The sequence below is a fragment of the Atractosteus spatula genome, chromosome 10 (assembly GCF_055471065.1).
Source record: "Atractosteus spatula isolate fAtrSpa1 chromosome 10, fAtrSpa1.hap1, whole genome shotgun sequence".
Taxonomy (NCBI): Eukaryota; Metazoa; Chordata; class Actinopteri; order Semionotiformes; family Lepisosteidae; genus Atractosteus; species Atractosteus spatula.
In genome coordinates, this window is record NC_142715.1 from 14,675,923 (window position 1) to 14,700,934 (window position 25,012).

Here is a 25,012-nt window from a genome sequence, read left to right on the forward strand (position 1 = left end):
ATTTGCAAATATAATTTCTGTTTTACTTATAAGTCAAAAATGCTACAGAGGAGAGACCTCTGTAACTACAGTGAACTAAAATGACCTGAAACAATCTGCTCCTCTGACTTTGTGAGTGAGTGAGAGAAGTGAGAGTGTTCAGAACTGTCTTAAATAATGACTTTTAAAAAGAGGACATGTCCTTACACTGGCCTACAAACGTTATACTTGGAATCCCCAAATCCTATCCCTTTTCACTCTCAAAAGTGTAGAGTACCATCCTAATGAAAATTTCAACAAATCTATTAAATTAACAGTCAGAGGGGCCAGATCGCATTTAAGACATACACTGAATTTAAATATGTATTTAATTTTTGTTCTTGTTGCTCCCCAGGAATTCTGAAAATTCACTATTGCATATTAAGGCTCTACATCTATTAGCTGAAATATCGAATCTTATAGACATTAAAATACATTGTTAAATTGCACTGATTAATAAACAAGAATTAATTAAACTTCACTGTGTATATTTCTGGTGTGTCTTTATAGCAATTTTAGGGAAATATTACAATAAAATTCAAGTGACTGATGCAAGTTCATTTCTGACTGAGGATATTATTTCCACTATATTCAGGAACGTTCTAATATCATCTGGTGTTCTGCTTAGTCACCTACTGCACCAACGACTACAGGGCAGCAGCTGATACTGTGGATTCCTTACAAATGAGGGACCTCTCGCATCCTCATAACCTCATCATCAGAAAGTTGTGAGTTTCGGGGCAGGGCCACTTCCTCTCTTGCTCTTTTCAGACACTTGCGGCAACTGTTCGCTCATAACCACGTCTGGAACGTGTGACCTTTACATGGGGGAGAAGCAACGCCGCATCCCTTTCCTGAAGAACATTCACATTCAGAAATAAGTCAAGAAATTTGCCATTACTTTCTTTCGCGCTGCTGTCAGGCTGCCCATGTTGCCCAAAGAAAGATTCACTCGGCGTCAACATGACAGAACAGCGATCCTTTCAAAACAATGTTCCACACTCCGTAAGCAAGAACTTCAGTGTTTGCAGTCACCCGATATGCCGATGGTCAAAGGAGCGCAAAACACGAAGCGTCAAAAGACAAGATGAGTTGATGGAAAGAGCATTGTATTGATGAGCACAAAAGTTCAGCTTGTACAATAGGCAATGAAGGTCCCGGCGTTGTCATCGCACTTGAAAGGACTGCCTTGCAGACTAAGGGCAGTGGGAGGTTGCTGTTTTGAGACGGGGGCATTGGGATGGTGGGCCGAGATCTATTCTTCTTAAGGAATTCTTCATCGTGAAAGATTGGTCCACAGGTCATCTAAAGAACTCACAATTGTTTTGGACTCAGGGAATCACGTGCTACTGAAGGGAGTGAAGTGCTGAAACACATGACATGCCCCCTTGATCTCACATGCACAATTCTGCTGCAACATGCACAGCTACCGTCCACACCAGGCAGTGGGGCTTCAGCAGAATTTGCTACGCCACCTGCAAATACACATCCAGCTGCACACATATACATGGCCTCTCTGGCCTTTTCAGGATCTCAAAAAAAAGCATAGCGTGGTTTTCCTGCAACCTGATTGACCGCATCTCTCTCAGAATGTGCCCCGCTGCATTCATTGCTGAAGCAGGATGGAGGCTAACGGACATGCCAGAACAGTGAGGTTCAGCGATCTCTCTGTCTATGGACACTTCTGTAGCGGCAAGGCGTATTTAAAATACAGGAATTAAGTTTGCTGCTCCCTTGCCAGTCCCTCTCTCCCTCATCTCAGTGCAGCTGGATACAGAGAGGCCATTCCATCTGGTTCACATTTAAGGTGTTTTTCTAGCTGATAGAGTTTCCTGATAAGGAACAGCTCCCAAGGCTGAGACACATCAACCACCCTAATAAATGGTCATCTCTGGCACCTTACTGTCTGGGAGATTCCATGGGAGAGTCTCATCCCAAGGTTTACAACCCTAAGGACAGAGGTCATTGTTACTCATCCTCCACCTCAATCAGCCAATCAGGAACTGGTAGGGCAGGGTAACCCCACATGGGTCTCGAATGCCCGCGGAACTTTTAGCCACTGAACTACCGTAGGTTAGCCCAGCTGACAGCCTCGTGAACCACCGGTACTCCACCGCCAAAGCTTGCCTGATCAACGAGTGAACTACGGTCGGAACTGTCGACAGCTGAATCTCAGGATTCAGGGCTAGCGCTACATCGGGAACGAACTGGTCTTCTTCCCATCTAAAGAGTGTGACTGGCTTGGACCCGCAGTCACTTTCCATGTGCACAAGCTCTGCTAGTTTCAGCCAACACTAACTAGCCGGTCTTCAAAGAGCATCAGCAGCGCATCGCAACAGGAATCTCTCCCTCCTCTCCTTCTCGCCAGCCGCACCGGCCACTGCCTGGCACCGAGCCAGAGAGTGCCGATTGCACACAGCAACAGCCTGCCACTACTTCTTTGTGTCCGCGGGAGATCTGAATCCACACAGATCGGATGAGTATTCAACATTCTGCATTACAGCTCGAGAATTCAATTGTTACCTCAACCACAATTGATATCAATCTAATACCTATGAGTGATGTACTTGCTTTTGAGTATCTAGTGTAGAAGTTGTAATCCCAGTTCATTTACGAAACAGTCTAAATGAATGGTATACGGAATGTATGTCCCTCTTGGTTTGGAACTCTTCATGATTTAATATATACCTTTTGTATTCTGCTAACCCACACTCTTAAGATCTGTTATGTTTATATGCACATTTTATGTATTAATAAGTGTATTAGTATCTGTGTGTGTGCGTTAATGAGTTAACTCACAAGGTCGGTTTTCTAATAGCCATCAAAGAATCATTTTGTGACTTACTGCTACAATTAATAATTGTCCCAGTAAATACACAAAACCCCTACACATTCATGGAAACCAATATTTACCTGCTAATCCAGAATGCAGCAGAGAACAGTTGGACAGAAGGTTAGTATTTGTCGATACTGCATCACAGAAGTCAGTCTCTTCCCCCTCATTATGCAGGCTGACTTGTTGAACGATGAACTGTCCTCCAGTGACTGTCAGCTGCAATCACTGACTCAGACATGGTGTTGATCCATTGATGGCACTTTGGCTGATTTGGTTAACATGCTTTCCTCTTAAAACAGGAGATGCTGAGTTCAAATCCCAGCAGTGCTTGTCTTACAAAATGAATCACTATGGATGATTACGTACAGCTTGATTTTGTTTAACGCAAGTTTTCATTTTCTTTCTGGAACAACTTGCTTTTCATGAAATTCATACAGCTTGTGAAAGATGAAATACAAATCTTGCCTTGTATATCGCAGGCTGGTAAGAAAAAAGCATTATTTTCTTTTTTTAAGCTTGCAAATGGAGAAAAGGGACACATGTGAGTCTCTGTTAATTGAAAGGTTAGTGGTTTGAGCCCACCCAGAAATGCACTTCTCATTATTGCAATGTAAACCTCATCTCTACTTATTCGGATTTCTTAGCAAAACCTTAACCCACTTGATATTTGCAAGACATGTGAATGTTTTTGTTAAACAATTAAGTACGTAAGTCAATATCACTGGGAATGGCCAATAATGACCAACATTCAAGGACATCATATTCAGCCAAGGACTGAACGGCTGGCAGAAGAATTCATTTATGCTCTTGATGCATCCTTAGTTAGAATATTTAAAATTAAATTACAACACAGATTTGTTGGAGAACTTGACAAGCAAAAAAGATAGTTGGACAGCATGATTATGTTAGGACTGTACATTTGTATTTCAATACTTTTGTATATTTATCTTAATTTTAATATACATGTAACCATAAGTGCTGTTCTATGTAAATACATTTTGTTGTATTTTATCATATTTTAGCTGAGGGCACAAGGGGGTATATTATACCTTTCGAAACTTCCAAGACAACTACAGTATAACAGAGGCTCATACTTTAATATAATTTGCTTTAAAAGAAAACCACAATTTGTACGATATCATCCCTCAATATCGACGTTCAAATGAAGGATTTAAAGAAGCAACAGCGATAGGAGAGTACATTGATTTTGGACCAGTGTTTGCATCTGAACAATCCTTCCTCCTGGAAATAAGAAAAAACAGGTATGTTTTGAGTCTCATGATGATGCTCTTCTGGATAAAAAAAACAGTGCAAATTTGTTTCGGATGTATTTTGGATAAAATTATAACTGTCATCGAAGAGAACTTTGATCAGTTGAATGCAGTTGAAACTTTTGACATTTTATATGATGACAGGACGTACATTTAGGACTCAGTACCGATAACGCTGCTACTATTGATGGAGTAGAAATAAGTGTATTGGCAATTTTATCTGAGGCAAGAAGTACTAGAACACCTCCTATAAAAATGTTAGGATTCAGAGCAAGAAATATTTTTCCACTTCACCCAATGGTATTGCATTAACGAGGCTGAAGCTGGCTTCTTATTCGCCAGCTTCTTCTTCTGCCTTAAATGCTGCTGCTGTGATGTTATGCCGCCTTTCGCCTGTAGATGGCTCTTTACAGTAATTTTTAAAAGTACTAATCGGGATGGATTACTGTATTTATCCTCAGTAAATGGGAATATGTAAGTAGTGACTATCCAAATAACATTTTTGTGTGAAACACATTTCAGAAAATTGTAAACCAATTTTCAAAACTCACAGTAACACAAACACAATAAGTAAATAAGACAAAACAGAAGTTCACAGGCACTTTCTGCATATTTACCACGACCTTGCCTTCTGACCATAAAAAGTCTTAAAATCTTGCATTTTACAAGAACTTTTTAATATAAATGGGACGTCTAGAACATGGCATATGAGAATATATGGTTAACCGAGGATGAGCAACGGGTGATGGCACTTTCTGCTTCTTGCTATAAACCTACCCCCTGGTTATAAAAACATCTAAAAATTCTGACACTGAGGTGTGAGAGACAATGGAACAGACTATCAAAATCCTGAACTTTAGGAAATTTTACTGTGCCATTTTTTTAAATATGACCCTGTGAACATGGCATGTCCCTCCTTCCTCATTACCAAAACATCTCAATGTTCCGACACTATGTACATTGGTAATTACAACACTTCACTGTTGCATTTCTGAGTTGTGACATTGTGAACATGGCATGTTAAAGTATATAGACAATCTAGATCAGAACAGGCTAAATGCAATTCATAGTGATTTATCATTTTCTTACTTTCTAAATGAAAAAAAAATTCAGTGATTATGACACTTCGGTATGACATAAAATATGCTTCAATGACAGAATAAATAATCATGGGAAAAAATACCCACAGTGGACATTCATATTTGTGATTATAGGAAATTTAAATATCAGGTGAGTAGCTGCGTCAGCATGCGTAGGCTGCAAAGGAACAAGTAAAGGGTTATTCCATGCTGAAAAGAGAAGAAAGGAAACACAACGTGTTGGCCGTGGAGCCTTCTTCAGGTGTGAGAAAGACAGGGCAGTAAGCAAAGATAATTTTCTTTTTATCTTTGCTTACTGCAGTTTATCTTTGATGACAACATCAAAGACATTAAGTATTTTTTACCGCTAACAGCTCAACATCATCTTCCTTTTATATCTAACCTCATCAGATCTCTCAACTCCCAACTCTTCCAGTTTCTCACTTCAGAGAAGGATAAAAAACCCAATCATCCTCTACAGAGAAAAACCATCAACACCCCTGCCACCTCCACCAATCCTAACCTTGTTGTTACTATACCCTCTGACCTTTCCCTTTCACCCCTTTGCATCCTCAGCTAACATATTTTAATATTACAACACAATTACAATAGATTGTATTTATGTTTAAAATTAAGGTAAATATGTCAAAATATCAAAATCCAACTGCACAGTGCTAACGTAACAATGCTAGTCAAGTTCTCAAACAAATCTGCATTGTATTTTTAAAATATTTCAGCAGAGGATGTGACGGGAGTATAAATGATTCGACGATCATTTTTCTTGTGAGAATATGGTTTTCTGGGGAGTTGCGATGTTGGGCATTATTGGACATTTTTGACACGTGTTGAACACTCGCATTTCCTGCAAATATTAAAATAGCTATGGTTTCGCTGAGAAATCCAATTGACCTATGCGAAGACAATATTTACATCGCCAAAGAAGCCCTTCCCCGGGTGGCGTCGAACCACCAACCTTTTGATTAATAGCCGAACGCGCTAACCGATTGCGCCACAGAGACTGACTGCTGGATATTTTTTCTCGAATCACAAGTTTCCGGTTAAAAAAAATCTCTTACCATTCTTTTTGCCAGCCGGTAATATTTCTTCTGCACTGATAACCAAGAATTGAATTTCATTTTTCGCAAGCTGTGTGAATTTCATCAAAAACAAGTTTTCCAGAAAGGAAATGAACACATGCATTTAACGAAATCAAGCCCTTTGTGAGTGACCAAAATGGTACGTTCTGTACTACAAGATAGGAAAAAATACACAGCTGGGATTTGAACCTAGGTTCTTTTGTTTAATAAAAAGGCGCTTTAACCAACTAAGCTATGGTGATAGGACAGCTGTTTCCTTTTACAGCCACTTGGACACACCGCTCTGAGACATCTGCGTTCAGTAAGCGCTGAACCTGCCCTCAGAGCAAATTGCCTCTTTTACATACAGTAGCAGCCCCGACACTGAGAAACGAAGAGAACTGGCTTTTATCTGGCATTTTTCATGTCCAATGGGTTTGACATCTCCCAAGGGCGACAGAGTTCTTTTGCAACACTATTTCTTCCTCTTTTTTCTTTCTGTACGCTTTGATAAAAACGAGAAATCGTGCAAGGGAAAAATGTATTTTTTTTTTCATAGAGAAAACGTGCACCAGGAAATGTTGTGTTGAGAAGAAGTGATTTAACATGATACGTGACCTAATTTATCGGAGCAAATGCTCACCCAGCAAGGTCTGGAGAGGTTGGAGAGTCTGGTGGATGTGATAATTATACGGTGTTGTGGAAGAAAGTCTTTCTTTGAATTCTCAATCAATCGGAATTTCAGTGCGAAACATAAACCCTTTGTCTGATTTAATGAGATGATATTTTAAAACACAAAAAATCAGAAAACACGTTTCTCACTTTGAAATTTTAGACGTGGCGGTGTATTACTAGCAGCGGCGCTGAGCACACTATGGGGGAATTCAGGTTATGTGAAATACCAGCGGTTTAATAAATAACGCAGCTGATTTCGGATCATAAGATTATAGGTTCGACTTCTACCTGGCTCGTGTACATTTTATTCAAGCTCCTCAGTAATAGATGTCTATTATGTAATGAACCGCACCTGAAAGCAAACGTTGGGTCTGTTTCCTTTGTTTTCCAGCATGAAATAGCAAATCGTTACAAAAAGCACCTGCTAATGTCCAATAGCGTTTTTTTTTCAAATTTTCAGGCTTCAGACACTATTTAATAAAAGAAAAGTGTCCGAAACTCCCTAACTTTCAGGTTTGCTTGAACCTGTATTTTTTAAAAAGAAAGTTACCTGAAACTTTCGGGATTCCATTCTCTGATGCAGCTGTCTCTAAAGTTGGACGTGATGTTTAGCAGATGTGAACTGTGCCTTTTCTCGTGTTCAAGGCTGTTCGCTGTGTGAGCTCCACACTGCGTGTCCTGTACTGCTCTATTTTGTTTAGATTATCTATGTGGTGTTCAGATAGAACTCAACTGCATGGTGTTCAGGACTAGCAGAACCTGAAAAACTAACAGCTGACTTCGACGTGATTTGAACACGCAGCCTTCTGATCTGGAGTCAGACGCGCTACCGTTGCGCCACGAGGTCACGGTCATCAGCGTCTTTGAATTCCTCAAAGGAGACAAATCAGCCTCACAAAAAAAAATCTCCTGTGAAGAGCGCTGCTCTTCCGAAGAGAGTCTCTTCTTCCCAGACAACATTTTATTCTTCCTGCGCAGCTCTTGTGCAGGTGTTGTTCTCAATTACAGATCCAGGAACACTGATTTGTTTTCCTATTTTTTTTTTAAATTAAGTACCCCATAGTGCAACGGTAGCACGTCTGACTCTAAATCCCCAAGTTCATTTTCAAGGTATATCGGAGTCAACTGATACTGATCAGGTTCTGCTGCTACTGAACCCGCAGTCTTCACCTTAAAGTTCAGTTCCCCAAGCCTTCTGACCTTATATGTCCATCCCTTCTCGTCAAAACTCGTATTTTCACAGGGTACCCTTCAGAAATCGCAGTATAGAATGAAAAAACTCCAGTAGCTCTCGGCCGCTGTTGGTGATTTTCCTTTAAAAATAAATGAATCTCTGGAAATTTTACGGAGTGTATCACTTTCACCGAGACCGAGAAGTGTTAAGCTGTACATGAGTCTTTGTGGCTCGGTTGTTAACCGAAAGGGTGGTGGTTTGAGCCCTCCCAGGGACGCTATGAGCCTTTTAAGGTACAAAGCAGTCTCACTTTATCTCCACGGCCGGTCTTGTACCGCAATCAAATACAGAGCCCGTAGGAGGCAGTAAGCTCGCATATATAGCTCACTGTGTATACTGTACATCTCTCTTAAATCCCAGAAACACCGAAACTCCGGGGCGTTTCTGTGAGTCAGTACTGGGTTTTTCTGTTCGAGGTTACAAGCAGAAACAATAAAAGCGCTGAAAGCAGGAAGTTATTTCTGCTCTTAGGCATAAACGTGTAAAAATACATTTTCTGATTCCTAAAACCTAATAAAATCCATGTAAGTTTCCCTTTTGTTCCCAATGCACATAACTGAATATAAACCAGTCACTAGTTGTGGCGCAGTTCTTACAACAAAGATACTTACATTACGAACTTTTTTTTCATACGAGCTCTTGCCGTTTTTAAATTGAATATTTTGTTTCAATTCGCTAAATCACACGAAACACCAGCAACACTCAGCGTAAGCATCTGACCAATCACATTACTGAATTTTAAAAGTATGAAGTATTTATTTTAAACTTTTTTTTAATTTTATACACCTGTTTTACATATTCTTGCCATTTTTGGCATATTGTAAGTGGATTGTAACTTCAAATTGATCATTCCTGAGCTTTATAACTGTGTATCATTTCTTTTAACCTTATTTTAATATTTTTTAATTATTTTTGCATTTTACAGAACATTTTAAATATATTGTGAGCATTTTAGCATAATTTTAAAATAGGACTATCAATGCTCCTGACTTTTAAACCTGTATTTCTTCTGACATTAATCTCTCCACCTGCAGATGAGGAGGGAGGTATTTGATTTTAAATTGGTTGATTTAGGGGGGGGGGAATGTACATGAATTTCCTTGTGTGTATCACCAGTGGGAAACTTGGCATTTTTGGATGAATTGCAATCTATACTGCAAGGCCTTAAGACTGATATAGTAATGACTGGAGATTTAAATAACACATTTGATACATCACACAGGAACAGCATAACATCTAAAATGGCAGAACCCTCTAAATCACTGAAAAAATTCAGGCACATTCATAATCTATAAGATGTTTGGTGGTTACTGTGTCCTGCTTCCCTTTCATATTTTTTAGTGTGCACGAATCTGTCCCTCTTCTTTTACTAGTTTTTAAGGAATATTCTGAAATCTCTGATTACAAGATCAAGCCAGAAAAAAATGATGACAATTAGTAGGAAGAAAGATTCAGTACAATGTATTGAAAATGTATCAGGATGGTTAGGAGGCGGGCTGCGAGAATGTCCTGCCCTTGGGAGCCTTTCTGCTCCTGGGCCGTCCTTCCCTGGAATTCTTTAGAATAGTCTCGCACCCCTGGAATTCTCCTTAGAAATTCTCCTTTTGGGAGCTCTGTGTTGCCTGTTTTTACCTGGAGGAACTTCAGCTCATTCATTGGCTGAAAGTTCCATGGGCATCAGAATTCCACGTAGGTTACTCGGCCCTACCAGTCCCTGATTGGTTGATCAAGGTGAGATATGAGTCACTTACTCCTGACACTTAGGAATGCAGTCCAGATGTCCATCTGGCACTCCCTAGACAGATAGGCGCCAATGGATGACCATTGATCATGATAGCCAGGCTTAGCTAAATGCATCCCCATTTGGGAGCTGTCCCTTATCAAAAGAAAACATCTTTAAATCAGCCTGCATGAATAGTTTCTCTGTGGCTGCACCACAGAGATGAAGAGAGAGATGGGGCCTTATTTGGGAAAGCACAGCAACACTTAATTCTGTCTTATTAACAAGCATTGCCGCTACAATAAGTAGGAAGAAAGATACAATGTATTGAAAATGTAATATGTTTTAAAGGATTAAAGGGAAAAGAAATACTTTATCTACGCAAACTAATTCAACTGAGCTCCTCTAAACAATATAGCCTGAAGAATTGCCAAAGCACAATGTATCAATTTGGGTGACACTGGGGGAAAAGGATCACAACATTGAGAACCACAAGGCTTATTTTCAACAGCAAACTTTGTGCTTGAAAATATTTGACAAAAAAAGGAATATTACACGCACGGAAACCAATATTTACCACTAGGGTAGAATGCAGCATAGAACAGTTGAGGTTGACTTGTTCACAGTGAACTGTCCTCCAGCAATAGTCAGCTGTAATCACCGACGCAGACATGATGTTAATACTCTGACAGCACCTTGGCTGATTTGGTTAAAGTATTTTCCCCCTGGTTATAAAAACGTCTCAAAATTCTGACACTGAGGTGTGAGACACAATGTAACAGGCTCTCATAATCCCAAAGTACAATAAATTTTACTGTAGTGTTTTTTAAATTTGATCCTGTGAACATTGCATGTCCCTCCTTCCTCATTACCAAAACATCTCAATGTCACCAACAGTATGTACATTTGTTATTACAACACTTCACTGTTGCATTTCTGAGTTGTGACGTTGTGAACATGGCATGTTAAAGTATATAGAATATCTAGATCAGAACAGGCTAAATGCAATTCATAGTGATTTATCATTTTCTTATTTTCTAAATGAAAAAAAATATTTTTTCAGTGATTATGACACTTCGGTATGATATAAAATATGCTTCAATGACAGAATAAATAATCATGGAAAAAATACCCACAGTGGTATTCATATTTGTGATTATAGGAATGTTAAATATCAGGTGAGTAGCTGCGTCAGCATGCGTAGGCTGCAAAGGAACAAGTAAAGGGTTATTCCATGCTGAAAAGAGAAGAAAGGAAACACAACGTGTTGGCCATGGAGCCTTCTTCAGGTGTGAGAAAGACAGGGCAGTAAGCAAAGATAATTTTCTTTTTATCTTTGCTGACTACAGTTTATCTTTGATGACAACATCAAAGACATTAAGTAATTTTTACTGCTAACAGCTCCACATCAACTTCCTTTTATATCTAACCTCATCAGATCTCTCAACTCCCAACTCTTCCAGTTTCTCACTTCAGAGAAGGATAAAACATTCAATCATCCTCTACAGAGAAAAACCATCAACACCCCTACCACCTCCACAAATCCTAACCTTGTTGTTACTATACCCTCTGACCTTTCCCTTTCAACCCTTTGCATCCTCAGCTGACATATTTTAAAATTACAATAGACTGTATAGTATTTATGTTTAAATTTAAGGTAAATATGTCAAAATATCAAAATCCAACTGCACAGTGCTATCGTAACAATGCTTGTCAAGTTCTCAAACAAACCTGCATTGTATTTTTAATATATTTCAGCAGAGGATTCAACTGGAGTATAAATGACGATTCGACGATCATTTTTCTTGGGTGAATATGGTTTTCTGGGGAGTTACGATGTTGGGCATTATTGGACATTTCCTGGTGATCCTGACACGTGTTAAACACTCGCATTTGTTGCAAATATTAAAATGGCTATGGTTTCGCTGAGAAATCCAATCGACCGAAGACAACATTTACATCGCCAAAGAAACTCGTCCCTGGGTGGAATCGAACCACCAACCTTTCGGTTAACAGCCGAACGCGCTAACCGATTGCGCCACAGAGACTGACATGTAGGTTTTTCTCTCGAATCACAAATTCCCGGTTAAAAAAAAAATCTCTAACCGTTTATTTTGCCAGCCGGTAATATTTCTTCTGCACTGATAACCAAGAATTGGATTTCATTTTCCGAAAGCTGTGTGAATTTAATCAAAAATAAGTTTTCCAGAAAGGAAATGAACACATGCATTTAACGAAAACAAGCCCTTTGTGAGTGCCCAAAATGGTACGTTCTGTACTACAAGAAAGGAAGAAAGACACGGCTGGGATTTGAATCTCGTTTTTTTTGTTTCATAAAGAGGCGCTTTAACCAGCTAAGCTACGGTGACAGGACAACCATCACCTTTTACAGCCACTTGGACACACCGCTCTGAGACATCTGCGTTTAGTAAGCGCTGAACCTGCTCTCAGAGCAAATTGCCTCTTTTACATAGCAGCCCCGACACTGAGAAACGAAGAGAACTGGCTTTAATCTGGCATTTTTCATGTCCAATGCGTTTGACATCTCCCAAGGGCGACAGAGTTCTTTTGCGACACTATTTCTTCTTCTTTTTTCTTTCTGTACGCTTTGATAAAAACGAAAAATCGTGCAAGGGAAAAATGTACTTTTTTTCATAGAGAAAACGTGCACCAGGAAATGTGTTGAGAAGAAATGATTTAACATGATACGTGACCTAATTTATTGGAGCAATGGCTCACCCAGCAAGGTCTGGAGAGGTTGGAGAGTCTGGTGGATGTGATAATTATACGGTGTTGTGGAAGAAAACAGTCTTTCTCTGAATTCTCAATCAATCGGAATTTCAGTGCGAAACATAAAACCCTTGTCATATTTAAAGAGATTATATTTTAAAACTCATAAAAATCAGAAAACACATGTTTTTCACTTTGAAATTTTAGACGGAGCGGTGCATTACTAGTAGCGGCGCTGAGCACACTATGGGGGAATTCAGGTTATGTGAAATGTCAGCGGTTTAATAAATAACGCGTCTGATTTCGGATCATAAGATTGTAGGTTCGACTTCTACCTGGCTCGTGTAAATTATATTCAAGCTCCTCAGTAATAGATGTCTATTATGTAATGAACCGCACCTGAAAGCAAACGTTGGGTCTGTTTCCTTTGTTTTCCAGCATGAAATAGCAAATCGTTACAAAAAGCACCTGCAATATACAATAGCAATGTACAATAGCGTTTTTTTTTTTCAAATTACATTTTCAGGCTTCAGACACTTTTTTAATAAAACAAAAGTGTCCGGAAACTCATTAACTTTCAGGTTTGATTGAACCTGAATTAAAAGAAGTTATCTGAAACTTCCGGGATTCCATTCTCTGATGCAGCTGTCTCTAAAGTTGGACGTGATGTTTAGCAGATGTGATCGGTGCCTTTTCTCTTGTGTTCAAGGCTATTCGCTGTGTGAGCTCCACACTGCGTGTCCTGTACTGCTCTATTTTGTTTAGATTATTTATGTGGTGTACAGATAGAACTCAACTGCATGGTGTGAATTCCGTGTTCAGGACCAGCAGAACCTGAAAAACCAATAGCTGACACGCAGCTTTCTGATCTGGATTCAGACGCGCTACCGTTGCGCCACGAGTTCACATCTATCAGCGCCTTTGAATTCCCCAAAGGAGACAAAAAAAAATCCGTTAAGAGCGCCGCTCTTCCGAAGAGAGTCTCTTCTTCCCAGACCACATTTTATTCTTCCTGCGCAGCTCTTGTGCAGGTGTTGTTCTCAATTACAGATCCAGGAACACTGATTTTTTTTTCCTATTTTTTTAAATTAAGTACCCCATGGTGCAACGGTAGCACGTCTGACTCTAAATCCCCAAGTTCATTTTCAAAGTATATCGGAGTCAACTGATACTGATCAGGTTCTGCTGCTACTGAACCCGCAGTCTTCACCTTAAAGTTCAATTCCCCAAGCCTTTTGACCTTATATGTCCATCCCTTCTCGTCAAAACTCGTATTTCCACAGGGTACCCTCCAGAAATCGCAGTATAGAATGAAAAAAACTCCAGTAGATCTCGGCCGCTGTTGGTGATTTTCATTTAAAAATAAATGAATCTCTGGAAATTTTACGGAGTGTATCACTTTCACCGAGACCGAGAAGTGTTAAGCTGTACACGAGTCTTTGTGGTTCGGTTGTTAACCAAAAGGGTGGTGGGTTGAGCCCTCCCAGGGACGCTATGAGCCTTTTAATGTACACACCCGTCTCACTTTAACTACACGGCCGGTCTTGTACCGCAATCAAATACAGAGCCCGTAGGAGGCAGTAAGCCCGCGTATATAGCTCACTGTGTGTATAATGAAGAAGCAGAGGTTAGTTTCTCATCTGCGCGTTACAGAGCCTTACGCAACTCGTACTGTACGAACAGCTAGAGCTTGATCCCTGCACGGGCTATTAGTTGAAAGGCCATTGTAAATGACGTGTAAGAGATTTATAGATAGATACTTTATTGATCCCGTGAGGGAAATTAATAAAGCTTATCCAGCTGGCGTTTATGTTTCACACTAAATTGCGATCTTGAAACCAAAATAATTAGAAATATGGAACACAACCGTTGTTCCCCAAGAAGGAAAGCTGTTTAACACTGTCGTCACTCCTTTTTATTTAACCCAGATTGTAAAGACAACTCTGCCCTATCAAAGGAAAATGTTGCACAAAAGTTGGAAAGCACACTCTGAATCCATCTGTACTGTATACTTGATTTCCGCGATCCGTTCAAGGCTGCTTGGTGCTTCGCTAGCGAGTCATTTCAGGGAAGAAACTCAGTTTAGAGAACTACTGGTGCATTTTCACTCATTGAATTTGATCTTTGTACTCTCTTTTCATTCTCAGCTATAATATTTCAAAATTACAGTTCGGATTTGTTGGAAAACTTCGCAGGCATTATTAAGTTAGAACTGTACAATTGTATTTTAATATCTTGGTATATTTACCTTCATTTTAATATGGATGTAACCATAAATGTTGTACTTTTGTCGTACTTTTTAAAACATTTTAACTGAGGACGCACGACGACTATTATACCATGTGATACATGCAAGACATCTGTAATCGAAGATGTAATTACAGTCAAATTGGCAATTAACAGAAAACCACAAGTTGTATAATATTATTTCTCTATGTCGATGATTAGTTGAAGGATTTGAAGAAACTATATATTATTCCTCGATATCGATGATCAGTTGAAGGATTTGAAGAAACAGCAGCGATAGCAGATGATTTTGGTTTTGAACCCATCTTTACACCTCAATAATCCATTTGTCCTCGAAAAAAGAAAAGACAGGCATGTTTTGAGTCTCATAATGATCATATTCTCGATCCAAAGAAACGTATAAATTTGATTCCTTCCGTAGTATTTTGGATTTTCTTACAATGATCTCACGAAGTATTGCCAGGATCTATATCTAGCGTTCGGTACCGATAAAACTGCTGATATTGATTGAGTAGAAATCTATGATGTATTGACAACTTTATCTGAAGCGAGAAGTCCTAGAACACTGCCTATGATGTGTTAGGATTCATACCAAGATATACTTTTTGTTTTCAACCCAAAATGCTGCTATTGCATTACACATTATATGAACATTACCAGTTTTGGTAGCTTCTCTGCGCGATTTTTCAAAACTGAAACTAATTACAAAATTACTTAAGATCAACCATGACAAAAACATATAAATCAGGACTAATATTAATATCAACTGATGTTACTACAGAAAAAAACTACAGTTAAAATTTAACTGAATTATTAATAAGACTATGCAAGCCTAAAAAGTAGAACAATTAAATTTATATAACTTTTTTTTGAGAAATGGGCTCACACACCGGAAGACACTAACGTTTCTCTTCGTTAGAGTATGTGAATAACAGTTTAACTAAAAATGTTTGGAGTCCAGAGGGAGGACTCGCTCGCTGAATGATCTCTTAAGAAATCCCTGGTGAGATTCAACAGGTGTTTTCTTCAACAGCCACTAAAAGTCTGATGACCTTCTCTGGATTTTCTGAATATGACGTTAAATTAGTTCAAATCATTTGGTAGTTAACAGAACGAAATGCTTTGGAGGTACATTTAAAACAGCAGAGCAACACTGTAGCACTTCGTGTGTGACTGAAATTAATTGTGTAAACCTGGCTCTCTATGAACACGAGCAAAGAGTTCTCACTCACCAGAAGATTGCGATGTGAGCACAGTAATATAAGACACCTGGAGATGCCGGGGATTGAACCCGGGACCTCATACATGCGAAGCATGCGCTCTACCACTGAGCTACATCCCCTAGCCTACCGATGGTGGAACTGACGTAAAGATGTTCATATGTTTACTGAACACAATCCACCCTTCACGAAGAATGCCTGCAGTTTCCCACTTTCGCGTTTCTTCTACTACAAAGTAAATTAATGGGAATGAAGAAATAAGGAAGGGAAAATAATCGCATCGAAGCTTCCAGAGACTGGGCAAAATGAATAATTTATTTTTATATCCAGTCACATGGGCGACGGTGGTTGATTCTTCAACGGGGGGGGGGGGGGGGGGGTGCGTTTTTCTACCTCCTTACTCGATTGTCTTTCAATTATGTTTTCCTTGAAACCTTTTTGCATCTTTTAAGTGCTTGCGATTAAATTACGCATAGAAAAACACCAGTACAGTTGATGTTCATGGACCGATGCACACAACTCCAGTGATAAAGCCCTGTCTGTAAATATTGTAGAAGAACGTTAAAGGGCGAAACAACGCTCCAACCACGTGAATGGTAACAAGAAGGATCGTGTTCTTATTTAATATGTGCTTTTGAATTGCCTTGTCAATACACACAGGCTTTAGAGATGGACAAATAATTTACAGTGGTGTTTGTAAACAAAGATGGAACATGTTATTTCTATACCAGGAAGAAAGGAGCAGACTCTTAAACTTTAAGAGGCAGAAACAACACCTCATCACAGCTAACACTAATTAAAACGACATCACAACAGAAGAGTAAAGCCTTGAGTGAATCAAATCAGTTTTTGTTGGTCGTCTGTGTCTTCATAACTTTGTAGGTGAGAGAGAGGATTGCGAAAATGTGCAGGTGCTTCTCAGAAGTGCGTTGGTGGTATAGGTTCCTTCAAATAACTGAGGCAGTGCATCCCAAATCTTTTCAAGATGATCTGTGATCCGGTAACACATCTCCTGAAACAAACATTCGAGGTAGGAAGCATGCTCTTAAACACCAAAACACTCAAAAAGGAAGAAGCAGATCTCTGTACACAAGACGGCAGTGCGATATTAGAATTTCTGAGTTCTTGATGGATTCAGGCTCCTTCTCAGAGGTCCTTGCTCGCCAAATAACTTTGCATCTGAGGAAGAGCACCACGGAAAAAAACCCAACTCAACAAGCGAGCGCGTTGGTTGCTCTTGCTCTTAATGCAAGGAGCTGTTTTTTTTTTTCCTCGCAATAATCATTATTAACCAGAAACAGCAGCACAGGTAGGTCGCATTTGTGATTATGTCACTTCTCTGCTTCAGCAAGGTCAATAAAAGACTCTGAAAGTAGTAAAGCAAAACTGAACTCAAAATCATATTAGGAATTCTGAGCGATATCTCCATACAGGTAATCCAATAAGAACGTTGAAATATTTGAATATCATCTCTCTGTATATTGCGCTGCTTTTTACCCAGAGTAAAACTATTGGATTGAAGGAATGCTAACCGCTGGGTTAAAATGTATAGTTGTTATTTGGAGAAATCTATAAACTCGTGATCTTTTATGTTTTAAAAGTCAGCACAGGAAAAAACGACAGTGCTTATTATTTTCCGGAGATGGAGCACTGATGACCTATCCGAGCTAATTGATAAAGCCCACCCAGTGGATACACTAGCAGAACGTCAAAGAACATTCACCTTTGTATCCAAAGAAACCACAGGAACAACATCAGGAAGCACAATCAATTCCCCTTTTAAATCTTTCCTGTAAGTTATGCTATGTGAATTCATGAAGTTAATCCTCTGATCTCTTTTGATCATGAACAAAGTATTTCTGATGGAGCGCTTTGTTCAAAGGTTTAATAAGCTTTTCCCCTGCCAACGATTCGGCGTTAAGAATTAAAAGTTTCACAGACAAAAGCAGCTCACCACCACAGCCAATATTAAATGTGCTTGCCGGAACACTATCATGTGCACTGCCTCAAAAGTGATCTCGGCAGACGTTATTTCTACATAAAGCTGAACATGCCAAAGAGAATTTCTGTTGAGAAAAACAAAATATTTCTTCTGCCTTGATGTTAAGCTGACAGCCTGTCTTTTAGAAAGTCTATCTCTAAGCACCTCCCGCAGCCTAACAAAAAGCGCTTTTACTGATCGTATTGCAGGTCTTAAAACACTAACATTTGGCAGCGGTGGGATTCAAACCCACACCCCAAGAGAGACTGGAGCCTAAAATCCAGCACCTTAGACCACTCGGCCACACTACTTTCCGCCATACACATCTTCCTCACATTGCTGGCTTGGACTGGGGGGCTTCAGCTCTTGTCGTCCGATCTAATGATATCATGACATGTGGAAGTGACTGCACCTTCATCTTCCGAGATGCTTTCAATAGCACAAACGCTACTTTAACCGGCACAAACTTAGCAATAACAAAGGAGGTGGGATTCATCCTTTGTGCTGTTTGTAGGGGCGCAACTCTACAGTGATGCAAGAGCAAAAATCAAAATCCTTTGCTACTACTGTTGCTTTTTTCATAGTTTCTTCAAATCCTTCATTTGAACGTCGATTTTGAAGGATATTGATGATAATACCACATAAATTGTGGTTTTCTTGTGATCGCCAATTTTATTCAAATACCAGCCTTTTTTACAGTTCCTTCTGTGTTTCACAAGGTGTAATAGCCCCCCTCGCATCCTCAGCTAACATATTTTAAAATTACAATAGATTATACAGCATGCATGTTTACATTTATATTAAAATTAAAGTAAATAAACCAGAATACATACAGTGCTATCCCAATAATTCTTGTCAGGTTCTCCAACAAATCTGCTGAGGGTGCAACAGGAGTATAAATGAATTTTCCCGCCAGCCATTCAAAGACCAAATTCCATGAGTGAACATTATTTTCTCAGACGTTGCCGGCATTGGACTTTGCCGGTGGTATTCAATTATGTCCACAACTGTTGTAGTAGTTCCTTCTTGAAGTTCGACACGTGCAAAGCACTCGTAATAACATAGGTGTTAAAGTTTCGCTGAGTCTAATCGACGTAATTGAAGCCGTTTTGTTATTCTGCTGTAAAAGCCGAAACCCGAAACAATAGTAGTGTTAAGAGGAAATGCCTCCTAACAGCTGACAAGCGCTCCTAGTTAGTGTCATGGTGTGTATCCCTGCCTTTAATTGGGAGACGGGTAGCTTTTTTACACTCAAGATTCCAATCTTCAATGCTTTGTGTGAGAGCTTACATAACTTTCCTTTTCTCACATTTTCTGACGACTATTCCAAAGGGGCACCCTGTCAATTCCGAATACTTTTCAAAAATCTGCCTGCATGTTTGATTATTGTCATTTCATTTCGAAAAAGTTCAATATTGATCATAACTAAAGAAAATAATGATCACGAACAAAAAAGGGATAAAGATGCGAGTCGATCTTGAATCACAGCTGGGTGACACGGGCTTCTGTTCTGATATGGTTGTACGAGAAACAGGAGGAATCGCCAATCTCCTATAGAACATGAGTTGAATCAGGAGTGAGACATTTCGTATACTCGTGCATATGTCAACGCCTGACCTACATCGTAAAACTAACATTAAGTTGTCAGAGATATTCATTTATATACAAACAAGAGACAGACCAAGTAATAATTCTACATTAGTTCAGGTGGGTACACCTGAACTAACTAACTAACAAACCTATTAATAATTCTACATTAACGTGTCCTACACTGATCAGACTAATTGACATGGTCTGATTCAGAGCCTGTGCAGTTCGTGCTAATTACAACAACGACAGTTCTGAACCCTCATCACCGAACTGAGCACAAGTTCAGCTGTTCTCCAGTTTTGTTACACATGGTTTTTCATTGCAAATGAGTTCAGAGCTGGAGCTGATCTCCAGACAATACAGTGTTTTGGGTAATTTGTCGAAATTCGCATGAGGCTGCAGACAACTTACCCAAGGTGTTTTCTATAGCTTTCAGGTGCAGTTCATTTATATTAAAGAATGTAAGTGGTATAAACGCAAGGAGTCAGACGGCAGTCGAACCTATAATTTTCTGATGCGAGGCCTGACGCGTTATTCATTACGCCGCTGACCCTGCTATTGTAGTGCTAAAAAAAACACGTTTTCTACATTTATGTCTGTTTAAAAATCACTCTCTAAAAAAGACAAAGGGTTTGTGTGTCGCGCTAAAATTCCGCTTCATTTTGAATGCAAATAAAAACCGTTTTATTCCAAGAAATCATAAATTTGTCACATCCTTCATACTATACTTCTCTCTTGTATTAGTAAAGCATTTTTATTTAAACTGAACAATATATGAAAGGTTTCATCTATACTCTTACACATAATAAGTATACGAATAAATACTCGGAAGAAGCCGCAGCTCAGGTATTAGAGAGATTTAAAATCGGATCAGATGGTTTAGAGTCCAGACTGCAAACCAACAGCTGACACTGGTCTTTTACAGAACCGTTTTGATTTCCTCTACTTTGTCCCCGTGACGTCATTGTCCTGCTCGCAGCCGAGCCCAACACACGTCTGGTTCTTGTCGCTAGGCGCACACCCTGCGGTCCATGCGGGTCCTAATACCCCAGTACAATAACGGGGACACTAAACTGTAAACAGGTGCCGTCCTTCGGCTGAGACGTAAAACCGAGGTCCTGACTCTCTGTGATCATTCAAGAGAATGGTGGTGGTGGAGGGGAGTCCCCATTACCTGTAAAGCGCATTGAGTGGAGTATCCAGAACAGCGCTATATAAGTGTAAACAATGATGATGATGATGATGATTAATATTATTATTATTATGATGTAAAATGCAATAAAAAATGAAAAAAATATCAAACTTTGATTCAAAATAGATTAATGTAAAAACTGATAAAGCTTATGCTTTTTTCAGGGCTATATCTACTTTTTTTTTAAAAAGCGAAGTCTGTCGCGATTGTGAAAGTTAGAGAAGGTGTACCAGCGGGTGCCTTCATATCGCGAGCGTCAGTCTCGCCCGTAGCTGCGAGAAGGTTAAAAGCGCACAATTGAGCTGTCTTTCGTCAAAGTAATTGCCGGAGCAGTAAGACGCAAAGCACCATCCAGCAGCTGTAGACGATGTTCGGGGAAGAGCTAATTCTGTTTTTAGCACAGGGAGTGAGAATGAGCTCAGTCCGGCTCCCAGCAGAATCCATCCTGGTTTGGTTACAGTGCGTCTGAGGCTCTTTGGATCGTAACGTAAAAAAAAAAACAATTGCTCACATCGTGTGACTTCCACGACAGGAAGGAAAAGTATCACTTAAAAAAATCAGAACTGAAGATTTGGATCCTGGGCCTCAATTTGATCAAATTATTAAAATAATAATTATCAAAATATCAGACTGTGTTTCTGCAACATTTCGTGCACAGTACGCCATTTTAATCTAAAACAGTCACAACGAGGGCTTTACACGCAGTGTGGGGTATTTTTCCCTTTTATATTTTTGCCACTTTATATCGAACCTGTTATACTCCCAGAAGTGCACAGTAGCTTACACTTAATAAAAATGTACAATTCACCGCTGGTATAAACAGATGTGTGCCGTGTTTGCCGTTGTTAGCATTTGTTTAAAAAATAAGTTCACAATACGATAAAAACACAGAAAGCACAAACTTTATAATACAACGATACAAAATCAATACCAAATCATTATGCCAATTAAGTACCTATCCTTTGAAAACAGAGAACACCTTTATATCTACAAAAAAAAACTTGACATTGGTATGCATTTTTGGATTACAAAGCAGACAGTGTAGTCCCTTAATTCAAAGATCAGATCTTGGCCAAAAAAAGACAATCAGACGTGGGCTGAATTCGGAACAGGAACCTCTACTTCGTCGTTTATTGAGCTTTTGATCAATATCTGATTGAAACAGATTCGCTTTTTTAACTCTTTGATTAAAGTACACAAAAAGCACCTTCCTTCGAGCCAGAATCGAACCGGCGACCTAAGGATTCCCAGCTGATTTCTCTACAGTCCTCTGCTCTACCAACTGAGCTATCGAAAGAATGTCAAAAATTACTTTCTGGCATATACTGCCCAATGTAGTGAAATGTTCCGGGTGATTTAAATCCCACTTCAACATCAAGTTTCCAACTCGTTTCCTTAGTCTTGTTTACCTTGAATTTAAGCCACAAACCAGGATTCTACTGTATAAACTTCCAGGGATATTACAAAATGTTTGATGGGGCATCAATCATTCCAGGCGGAAATTGACTCCTTTTTTATTCTCGAGGGATCATATTAAACATTTCATTAGTATCGAGAGGAGGATCACCATGAGACACAAAACAAACAGTTTCTTTCTGTCTATTAGAAAGTAGCGTTTGTGCTACATTAATAATATTTTCGTGGAAATAAAGAAGTTGTAAATTTTAAAATTTATATTTGAATCGAAATGTGGTTTTGAGTTAAATATTAGCGTGTTCATGTAATTAGTTTGTGTTTGTCATTACTATATATATATATTGCCATGTTACTAGAATTTGTAACTGAAGTTTACTAGTTGTGTTGTTTTATGATGATTAGACATTTGTTGATTACAATATTGTATATAATCTATAATTTGAACTACATATTTTTCAGGTGTGAATAATTGTATATTTTAAGAATACATTTCTAAAATAAATCATTGGCTTTATTTACTAGTTTCTACACCTATAAAAATCTTTCTTTGATGTATAATAGACCTTTAACTATATATGTATTAAAGTCTTCTAAATTTATCCATATAATAGAACTCCAACCATTTATGTATAATAAACATATAATCATAGATGTCTAATTGACGTATAACGATATACGTATATTAGAATTTCATTCTAGACCAGTTACGGAGCACATTTACACGTCTAAGGTATGCGTTTAATAGTCGTATATTCTACATCTTTTGCCCACTGGGATGTGCCGATTTTAACTTAGCAAACCAAGATACACATTTTCTAATGAAGCCTTAATTAAAAGACAGTTTGTTTCTCGAAAGCGTGTTATGTAAAAAAAGAGAAAAACGAAAATATATGGATGACAATCTTTCAAAGCTGAAGATTTTACTTTTGAAAAATTGACATTTTATGTATGCAGATGCATTCGCTGGTTTTAGAACTTTGCTGTACTTCCTGAATCATTTTCAGTATTATAAAGTGGGTGTAGATTTTTCTTTCAGGTTAGGACGCGAGTGTGTACATGTGTTTGATTTTCGTTTCACTGATTCTAATTGAGGATTTGGGAATTAACGACGAAAGAATCAGTTGCCTCGGAAAGCAGAAGGTTTGGTTCTCAACGATATTGAAGACACGCCCATGTAGAGCAGCGGGTGATGTTTTGTACTATAAAAGACCAAGTGCTCAAAGTGACGTCTGCGTTTACCGTTTAGACTTTTCATCTCGGGCGCACTTTTAGAAAGCAAAGATAGAGCATATGTGTTGAATCGCCAGATAACAGCTGTCAGCAGAGTGGCGCAGCGGAAGCGTGCTGGGCCCATAACCCAGAGGTCGATGGATCGAAACCATCCTCTGCTATGTGCACTTTATGCACGATTGATAAGCACACTATCAGTTTAATGAAGTGCATTAAAACTGATTTTTTCTCTCGTGTGTTTGCAAGCTTTACACTTAAGGTACTCTTTCATCTTTACCAATAGCAGATGCCCAAGTGTATCTTTGGTTGTTCTGCGATCCTTCATAGTTTCCTCAATTCCTTCAAATGAACATCCATATCAAAGCAATTATGTATATATATATATTACAATTAAGGTACATATTAAAAATATCAACGCACATTTGTATAATGCTCATTTAATAATGATTGTCAAGGATTGTCAAGTTCTCCAACACATCTGTGTTCTAATTTTAAAATATTTTTGCTAAGGATACAACGGGTGTATAAATGAATTCTCCCAACAGCCAGTTAAAGAAAAATTCCACACGTGAAGATGGTTTTCTTGGACATTGACTTAGGTACTTAATTGTTTACTTGTTGTAGTTGCACACGAGTAAAACACGAAGATTTCCTGCAACATTCAAGAGGGTTTGCGAAGAAATCCGTTCAATTTTAAGCGGAGATTATGTTTACATCATCACAATCTGAAGCGCATCCCTGAGTGCGTTTGACCCACCAGCCCTTCGTTTAACAGCTGCACAAGGACACATTCCCGTTGCTTTTCACAAATCACTGGCATTTTTTTGCAGCATTTCTTCTGTCCTGAGAAGCAAGATTTGTATTTTATCTTTCAGAAGTTGTATGAATTTCTTGAAGTTCAGAAACAACTTGTTCCAGAAAAGAAATGAACACTTGCTTCAAAGTAAATCAAGACGTATGTGTCTCTTGCTGTATGTGCTCTTATCTGTCCATCTCTCTCTCCTCTTCTCTCACTCTGGCAGTCTGTGCAGAGTATCTGAAGGAGATGTAACACCACTTGGAAAAGAAGAAAATTTCTCAGGAAAAATTCTCAGGAAAATTCTCAGGCAGAATAAAAAATCATTATTCTCTTCTCAGTCAGATTCACAGCTCAGACTCACACTCAGACAGGATCTCAACTCCGTACTGCTGTCTATCCTCACAATCCAGAACCAGAAGATATTCAGACAATCAGTGCTGCTACATGAACAATATCAGACAGAACAGCCTGGACTCATGTCACATTTCCCCCTTTTATCCTTCCTCCCAGCCCTCTTAGAGACATAAAAGAGCTCCTGGTTTTCCTCTCTGTGAACTGGGCTCAGGGGTCACTGATCTGGCAGTTGTGGGCTCTGATCCAGGTCGAAAGCAAGAAGGTTTTATTAACGCTTTCCAGGACCTCCAGCCCTTCAGTATTACTTTCTTTACTGTATGTCAGCCTCCCAAAATGTTTATAAA

General features: G+C 39.0%; 4 non-coding genes across 4 annotated transcripts; all 4 read right to left on the minus strand.

Annotated features, from left to right (window-relative positions):
• Positions 1-7,730: 7,730 nt before the first annotated feature.
• Positions 7,731-7,802, minus strand: trnaw-cca (transfer RNA tryptophan (anticodon CCA)). Its single transcript has one exon. It is a non-coding gene; the product is annotated as a tRNA-Trp (tRNA).
• Positions 7,803-11,883: 4,081 nt separating this feature from the next.
• Positions 11,884-11,957, minus strand: trnan-guu (transfer RNA asparagine (anticodon GUU)). Its single transcript has one exon. It is a non-coding gene; the product is annotated as a tRNA-Asn (tRNA).
• A 4,199-nt stretch (positions 11,958-16,156) lies between these two features.
• On the minus strand, positions 16,157-16,228 carry trnaa-cgc (transfer RNA alanine (anticodon CGC)). Its single transcript has one exon. It is a non-coding gene; the product is annotated as a tRNA-Ala (tRNA).
• Positions 16,229-22,078: 5,850 nt separating this feature from the next.
• On the minus strand, positions 22,079-22,166 carry trnay-gua (transfer RNA tyrosine (anticodon GUA)). The gene is given in 2 exon segments: positions 22,079-22,114; positions 22,130-22,166. It is a non-coding gene; the product is annotated as a tRNA-Tyr (tRNA).
• Positions 22,167-25,012: the final 2,846 nt, after the last annotated feature.